This window comes from Penaeus vannamei, chromosome 8 (genome assembly GCF_042767895.1).
Source record: "Penaeus vannamei isolate JL-2024 chromosome 8, ASM4276789v1, whole genome shotgun sequence".
NCBI classification, from domain to species: domain Eukaryota; kingdom Metazoa; phylum Arthropoda; class Malacostraca; order Decapoda; family Penaeidae; genus Penaeus; species Penaeus vannamei.
The window spans coordinates 16,172,397-16,179,896 of NC_091556.1; the positions used below are offsets into that span (position 1 = coordinate 16,172,397).

The window sequence follows — 7,500 nt, forward strand, 5'->3', positions numbered from 1 at the left end:
GGAGGAGAGGGGAGGAGGGAGAAGGGGGTAGAGGGGGAGGGGGAGGAAGGGGTAGAGGGGAGGGGGAGAAGGGGGTAGAGGGGAGGGGGAGAAGGGGAAAAGGAGGGAAGGGGAAAACGAGGGGAGAGGAGAAGGGAGTGGAGGGGAAAGGAGATGAAGGAGGAGAGGGACGGGGAAAGAGAACAGAGGAGAGGGGGAGAGGGAGGGAGAAGAGGAAAGGAGGAAGAAAAAGAGACACACGAGAGAAAAGAGGAAGAGAGAAGTGGAACAATAAAAGAGAGAGAGAGGGGGAAGCGAAAAAAAAGTCGAAGAAAAAAATATTAGAAAAAAGAGAGGGAAAAATAGCAATGACGACGGATTTCCCGTAACACTTGGGAGGAGAGAGAGAGAGAGAGAGAGAGAGAGAGAGAGAGAGAGAGAGAGAGAGAGAGAGAGAGAGAGAGAGAGAGAGAGAGAGAGAGAGAAGAGAGAGAGAGAGAGAGAGAGAGAGAGAGAGAGAGAGAGAGAGAGAGAGAGAGAGAGAGAGAGAGAGAGAGAGAGAGAGAGAGAGAGAGAGAGAGAGAGAGAGAGAGAGAGAGAGAGAGAGAGAAAGAGAAAGAAAGAGAGAGAGAGAGAGAGAGAGAGAGAGAGAGAGAGAGAGAGAGAGAGAGATAGAGAGAGAGAGAGAGAAAGAGAGAGGAAGCAAATAAGTTAAAATATACGAAAGACCTGAAGAAAACCAGGGAAGACGAAGAGGGCAAAGAAGTAGACAAATAACAAAGAGGTAAAGGAAAGACAAGAGCAAAGATAAATGAGGTAAAGAATTAGCTTAATCATGGCACTCGTCGCGTACCGAATGGCTCTCTCTCTCTCTCTCTCTCTCTCTCTCTCTCTCTCTCTCTCTCTCTCTCTCTCTCTCTCTCTCTCTCTCTAAGAAAGTAATATACAAAACTATTCCTCTCCTCCCCCTTCTTTCATCCGCGCATTCTCCCCTCTACCCCCTCCCCCGGACAGAACGACCACGCCCGCACGACCCGAATCACCATTATGCATAAATCCGTGGGCGCCCCCCCCCTCCCCGCCGCCCAGAGGCCATAGGACCCCCGCAACCCGACCCGGAATGTGAAATCCTCCGGGGCTGAACTCCGCTGATCGTGGCGCGGGGACCTCGAGGAACCTTCGGCTCGATCGGTCAGCAAGGCTACGAGTCTCTGTGCGAAAAATAGATTGCGTGGGCATGTGTATGTATGTGTGTTGTCTATGTTTGTATGTATATGTGTATGTGTAAGTATGTTGATATGTATGCATATATGCATGCATGTATGTATGTATGTATGTATGTATGTATGTATGTATGTATGTATGTATGTATGTATGTATGTATGTATGTATGTATGTATGTATGTATGCATGTATGCATGTATGCTTGTATGTATATGCGAATGTGCATACATGTATGCATGTATGTATGTGCATGTGTGTATTTAAGGTTGGCCTTAGTTATTTGTATGTATATGTAAGTATATGTGTGCATTTATGTTTGTGTGTGCGTGCTTGCGTGTGTTCATGGCGGCGCGCGCGCGCGTTCGTGGGCTCGCGTGAGAGCGATGCTTCCCTGTTCTGGCAAGAGCGCGAATGGGAGCGCGTGTCCGCGTGCTTGTGCATGAGCGCGCGCATGCCTGTGGGCCCATGCATATGCATGTGCAGCAGCCTAAGCATGTGCGTGCGCGCAGACTCAAATGGGTGCGTATGCGCATCCGCCGTGAGCAGGCGCGAAAGTAGGCCCGTATAAAAAGAAAATGCGAACCAGCAGAGCGCCAAAGCACGCAAGCAGCCTAGACATGCCGCTGGATGCCTCGGGGGCGGATTCGAGGGGAGAGGGGGGGGGGAGACGAGAAAGAAGGAGGCGAGGGTGGTGGCGGGAGAGAGGCGGCGAGGGGAGGAGAGAGAGGGCGACAGACAGACGGCGAGAGAGAGAGAGAGAGAGGAAGGGGATGCTGCTAAGAGTTCGCGGGTACGGTTAAAGGTACTCTATCGACTCCTCCGCGAGGGGAGGGAGCAGAGGGGAGCGAGGAGATGAGGATCTTGCGAGGGTGGTTGTTGTGAATGGTTCCAGTCGAGGGTTAAAGGGAGGGAAAACTCAGGTGCGAGGGGAGGGCGAGGGGAGAGGAGGGGGTCGCGAGCAAGACGTCCCCCCCGCCGACCAAAGACGGGGGGAAACTCGCACCAGAATCACGCCTTCTTCTCCGATTTTTTTTTCTTTAACACTTTCGGACATTCTTTCACCGAGTGTCCGTATTCATGCATTAACCGTGAGCCACAAGACACCGCGTTGTCCGATTCCTCACAAAAAGGACTTCATAAGATCCCTCCTTCTACGGGCGCCCTACATCTGAAAGCACGTGTTGCAGGGCTGCCAACCTCGGCGGGTGACTTTTCCCTGAATCAGAGGGACTGGCGGGACGTTGCAAGGAGGAAAAGGGCGACTGGTGTTCATGCTGGTGTTGGTGTTGGTGTTGATGATGGTGTTGGTGTTGGTGTTGATGTTGATGTTGATGATGGTGTTGGTGTTGATGTTGGTGTTGATGATGGTGTTGGTGTTGGTGTTGATGTTGGTGATGATGTTGATGTTGGTGTTGATGATGGTGTTGGTGTTGATGGTGGTGTTGGTGTTGATGTTGGTGTTGGTGTTGATGTTGATGTTGGTGTTGGTGATGTTGATTTTGGTGTTGGTAGTGATGCTGATTTTGGTGTTGGTATTGATGTTGGTTTTGGTGTTGATGTCGATGACGATCATGCTAATAATGACGACTTTGATGATTGCGAAGAGTTCAAAGTAAAAAAAATCGGAACATGGGAGAAAAGCATATTCCTGGTAAAGACACAGACGGAAGAGTGAAATGGAACAGAGGAAAAATGGCTAAGGAAGGGGGAGAGGAGGAGGTCAGAGAAATGAACGAGTTGGATCATGACAGAAATGTTGTGTGAAAGTGGTGGATAAGGAGAAAGGGAGACGCAGACGAGAAGGAGGGGAGGGAACAAAAACAGATAAACCACACGAAGCAGGAGACAATGGAACTATATGATGATGGGAGGAATCTACGTGAGAAGAAATGTGATGGCAAAATGTTAATAAAATTTCTGCATCTAAAGTACGACAAGCTAACAAGGCAACACTTCTGCTTGCATGCGTATAGAGTATACTACACTTGGAATGCATTGATATAAGCACTGATACATCACGAGAGAGAGAGAGAGAGAGAGAGAGAGAGAGAGAGAGAGAGAGAGAGAGAGAGAGAGAGAGAGAGAGAGAGACGTAAACAAGCAGACCATACACACTCCCCGACGACTTCCCGAGAAGTTTTGACCCGTTAGCGAAGTTTCCTGTCGCCGGAAAAGTCACTAACTTACCAATTCCGACAAGTTCATGATAACGCCAGCTCCTCCCGCCACCATCCCGCCCATTGGCTCTTCCTCGCGAAAGGTCAATTCGGGAAACGACGACTAAACGCTCGGTAAAGAAAGGAAAAAACGCGCATTTACACAAGATTGCCAGACCGGGCGCAGGATTTTTCGAACTCGCTGCTAATAAGACCCCCGTCGACACCCGCCCTCGCACCGCCTAGGAAAATGACGCACATTTTTTTTTTTCTTCCTCTATTCGACTGACACGACTTTTCTCTCCCGGTTTCTTCCCTTGACACTGACGGTGAATCGCGGTTTCTTCTGACACACGACTTTTTCCTCCCGGTTTCTGCCTCTGACACACGACTTTCCTCTCCAAGTTTCTTCCTTTGGCACTGACTTTTTGATTACAGGTGAGATTCCGACGGATCTTCGGCACTCGCGGCGGTAAAGGTTTTTCGGTGACATTTGTCTTGCATTTTGAAACTTTGATTCTTTTCGTCTCGGGACTTACTAGGACGTCGTACCTGTGCCGACTGTAGGAGAGGGTCGTGCCTGAAGGGTCCGAATAGGTAGTCGTACGTAGCTTAACGTGGCACTGTCTTTTCTGTTTCTTTCACTGCACACACGAAAACAAAACTCCGACACGACCCCCTTTGATGTTTCGCTCGACACCCTTCGACTAAGCCCTGTTTCTTCACTCACTCACTCATTCACTTATTCACTCGCTCACTCACTGACTTTCGACCGCGTTAGGACGTCCGTGTACCGTGTTTGTGCGTGTGCGCGAATGTGTGTTCCTGTTGTTTTATGTATCTGTATATTGCAGAGGGGCGTTATATATCGCTCCGAAGGCTTTGAGAGATAACATCAATATTGACTCAGCGATATGACGGGTGATCTGGTCGATTTTACGAGACGTGACTAATGGCGAACTAAACGGCGCCCTTGTTCTCGAAGGCGGCCGTCGAGCGCCAGGGGCCTTTTTAAGCGGCACTCATGTCGAACACTGGCCGAACACAATGCCCGCGGAGTGTGTGGCGCTGGCAAGAGGTCGCGGGCTTGTTGACGTTGACGGCGGCGAGTTCGGCTTCTGAGGGCTTCGACGCGAGTGATGTCCAGTGACAGGAGGAGGACTTCGAACAGTGACGGCGAACTTGCGGCGATTTGGATATAAAGAGGAAATTAGATACGTGGAAACCGGAATGCACACTTCGGAGGAAAATTACTTTGTAAGAACTTCTGAATAAGTTTCTGTTTCTGCGTTCAAGTTTCTCTTTTCTTTGGTCGCGTGTCCGAAAACGACAAGTTGAACAAGCACACTGTCACTCGAAAAATCGCAAAGTCTCAAAGTCGCTCACCGATGAACCTCGACGTCACTCAGGCAAGTCGCACGAGGAACTTCCCGTTTCCCTGCGCCTCCGTCGCTCGATCTCCTGTTTTAAGCCGTCGTCGAGACTTAGGCCTAGAGTGGAGGCGACGGCGCTTACTTTGGAGGCTCGGAAGGGAAAACTATTTTTCGACTAAGTTTCCTTCCATGTTTCTCTTTCTCTCTCTCTCTCTCTCTCTCTCTCTCTCTCTCTCTCTCTCTCTCTCTCTCTCTCTCACTCTCTCTCTTTCTCTCTCTGTATGATGTATGTCCATGTATGCGAGTGCGTCTATGTTTCCATTCACGAACACAAGTCGCTTATCCGTGTCGAAAAAATGAAAAAGAACCAAGTCCACAAGTCACAAGTTGAACAAAAATCACTAGTTGCACAATCAAGCCAAGTGCGAAAAACTAAGTTCTTCTTTACCTGAATTCCGTTAAAACTTTTCCAAAAGTAGCACTAGAGTTGTTTTTCCCCAGCTTGCAGGAAAAAATGCAACACACGTCGTGTTACTCCCGTGAGCTACATCCTTCGCACCGAATTCCGAAGAGGAAGCACACTAGAACATCCTGGTCGGGCCGAAGTGGTGGCGACCAGCGAGCAACAAGCACAAGTGTGAGACTGAGGCAGCGGGGACGGTGTGCTGGTGTAGGCCCAGACTCCAGCCACGCGCTCGGCGACGGCGGCGGTGTTGTATGGTAAACATCCCCCCGCTTTTCCCTCCCCCATCACCTTTCCCGATTAATTACTCTAACAAACCACCACTCTCCCCCATCGCCTACCGCCCGCCCCCCTCCCCTGTGACACTACCTCCTACGCCCAGCCGCAGCTCCGCCCACGGCCTCGTTCGGAACGCCCACCACCGCCCACATCGGCCACCGTCGCGCGCACGGCCAACCCGCGGCGGGGAGCGACGCGCACTAAATCTTAACGAATATTCCCCTCCCCCAACGAAATTCGTGAATGCGCCGCTACGAGCCTCTAGTTCCAGGCCTTGTGCATGGATTCTCATACGCGATTTGCATTCGGCTGCGGCCTTTAAAGGGGTAATTATCAAAACACGCTGACCCCCGACCCGTCTTCGCCTGCCTCTCGCGGTGCTTGCTTGCTTGCTCGCTCGCCTCACTCCCTACCCTCCCTCGCTCCTTCCGTATCTCCGTTTCTCTCCCTCCCTTTTCCCTTTCTCCGGCTCACATAGACACACGCACATACTCTCTACTACACCTCTCAGGCGCGTGTATGTGTGAACGTGTCGACGGATCAACTTTAAAAGCGTGCGTGGCGGCTGGAGTATGCATGTGACTAGTAGTGAATACCGCTCGAAAAAAAACGTATCTACCACATCTACCACTTCCACCTACTACCTGGACCACTCCGATCGGCACCACTTACGATCTCCGGAGCTCGGCGCGACGGAACACCGCGGCCTCGCGATCGCCGCCGAAGTTCCGAACTTTCCGCCCCGAAAATGGGAAATAACGACAAGAACACGCTCGCGCCATCGCACAGGCTCGGCTCGCGCTCTCGCCGCCAGCGCCGAGCGCGACCGATAGAGAGTTGGAAAAAAGGGGAAAAATACAAATGCCGGAATAAGAGACATGCCGATAGAGGCGGACGGATGAATGAAAAGACGGGCAGATAGACAGAAATGTGAAGACTGAGAAAGGGTGATATGCACAGACAAAGATAGACGAGATTGAAATAGAGAGACAGCTATGGAGAATGGGAATGGGAATATGAATATGAGAGAGAGAGAGAGAGAGAGAGAGAGAGAGAGAGAGAGAGAGAGAGAGAGAGAGAGAGAGAGAGAGAGAGAGAGAGAGAGAGAGAGAGAGAGAGAGAGAAAGGTACTAGAGTAACCGTAATTGGGTCCCGCTTTACTGCCGTCTTGCGTGTGTGACAGCCAGCACTTTATTAGTCAGATTAGACGAAGACATTAAGCGTTCGAAGGCGCATCCACGCGTCCGCACTCGCTCCTCTGGTCGGCACAAGTTGGAATGAACTCGCGGTCGTGGAGTCCTTAGCGCTCTCTAATTGCGTGCAAAATAAGCGCCACTTTTAAATTTCGTGTGGAAAAAAAGACAATCTTTGATCAAATTAGCGTTTATTTTATCAATGTATGGACTAGGCGTAAACACGAGACTTTGGTTCAAAATTTTAAAATAAGCCATTCACTGTTTCTAATCATGCTAACATCGCCGCACGAATACTCCCTCCGCCGCGGCAAAAAAAAAAAAAAAAAAATGCAAAGTTGAAAAAAATGCAAACTGAAAACTTGCATCAACGGCCGACGAACACTCAAACGGAAGTAGTTTAACGCAATGCAAATAATCTTGGGCCGAAAAATTCAACACAAGAGCACACTCAAAACTACGTAATCGCTTGTTTATTTGACTAACTGCACCAACACATGCGCCAGCCAACCTCCCTCCTCGCCCAAACTCGCTCTCACACAACATCACTCGCTCGCACTCGCAAAGTCTTCGGATGAGGAGGAAATACAACTGTCGATTCGTGCCGGAGTGCGCTCGGGAGTGCTTCTTGGAACACTTTTCAGTCATGAAAAGCGCGATCGCTGAGGCAGACTTTGGGGCGAAGTTCCGACACTCGGCAAAAGTTTTCTCGACAAAGTTGCACTTATTCGAACCGCATCGCATCGATTCGGGTTTTGATGCACAGTAAACCAAGCGCTTTATTTTTATTTTCCTCTTAAAATCAATTTCAAAACTTGTGCAAAACTTTTGAA

General features: G+C 50.0%; 1 protein-coding gene across 1 annotated transcript in view; it reads right to left on the reverse strand.

The window, feature by feature from the left end:
* Positions 1 to 7,500, reverse strand: part of Tet (Ten-Eleven Translocation (TET) family protein) — a 176,448-nt gene that overhangs the window by 168,529 nt on the left and 419 nt on the right. The gene's annotated exons all lie outside the window — the stretch shown is intronic.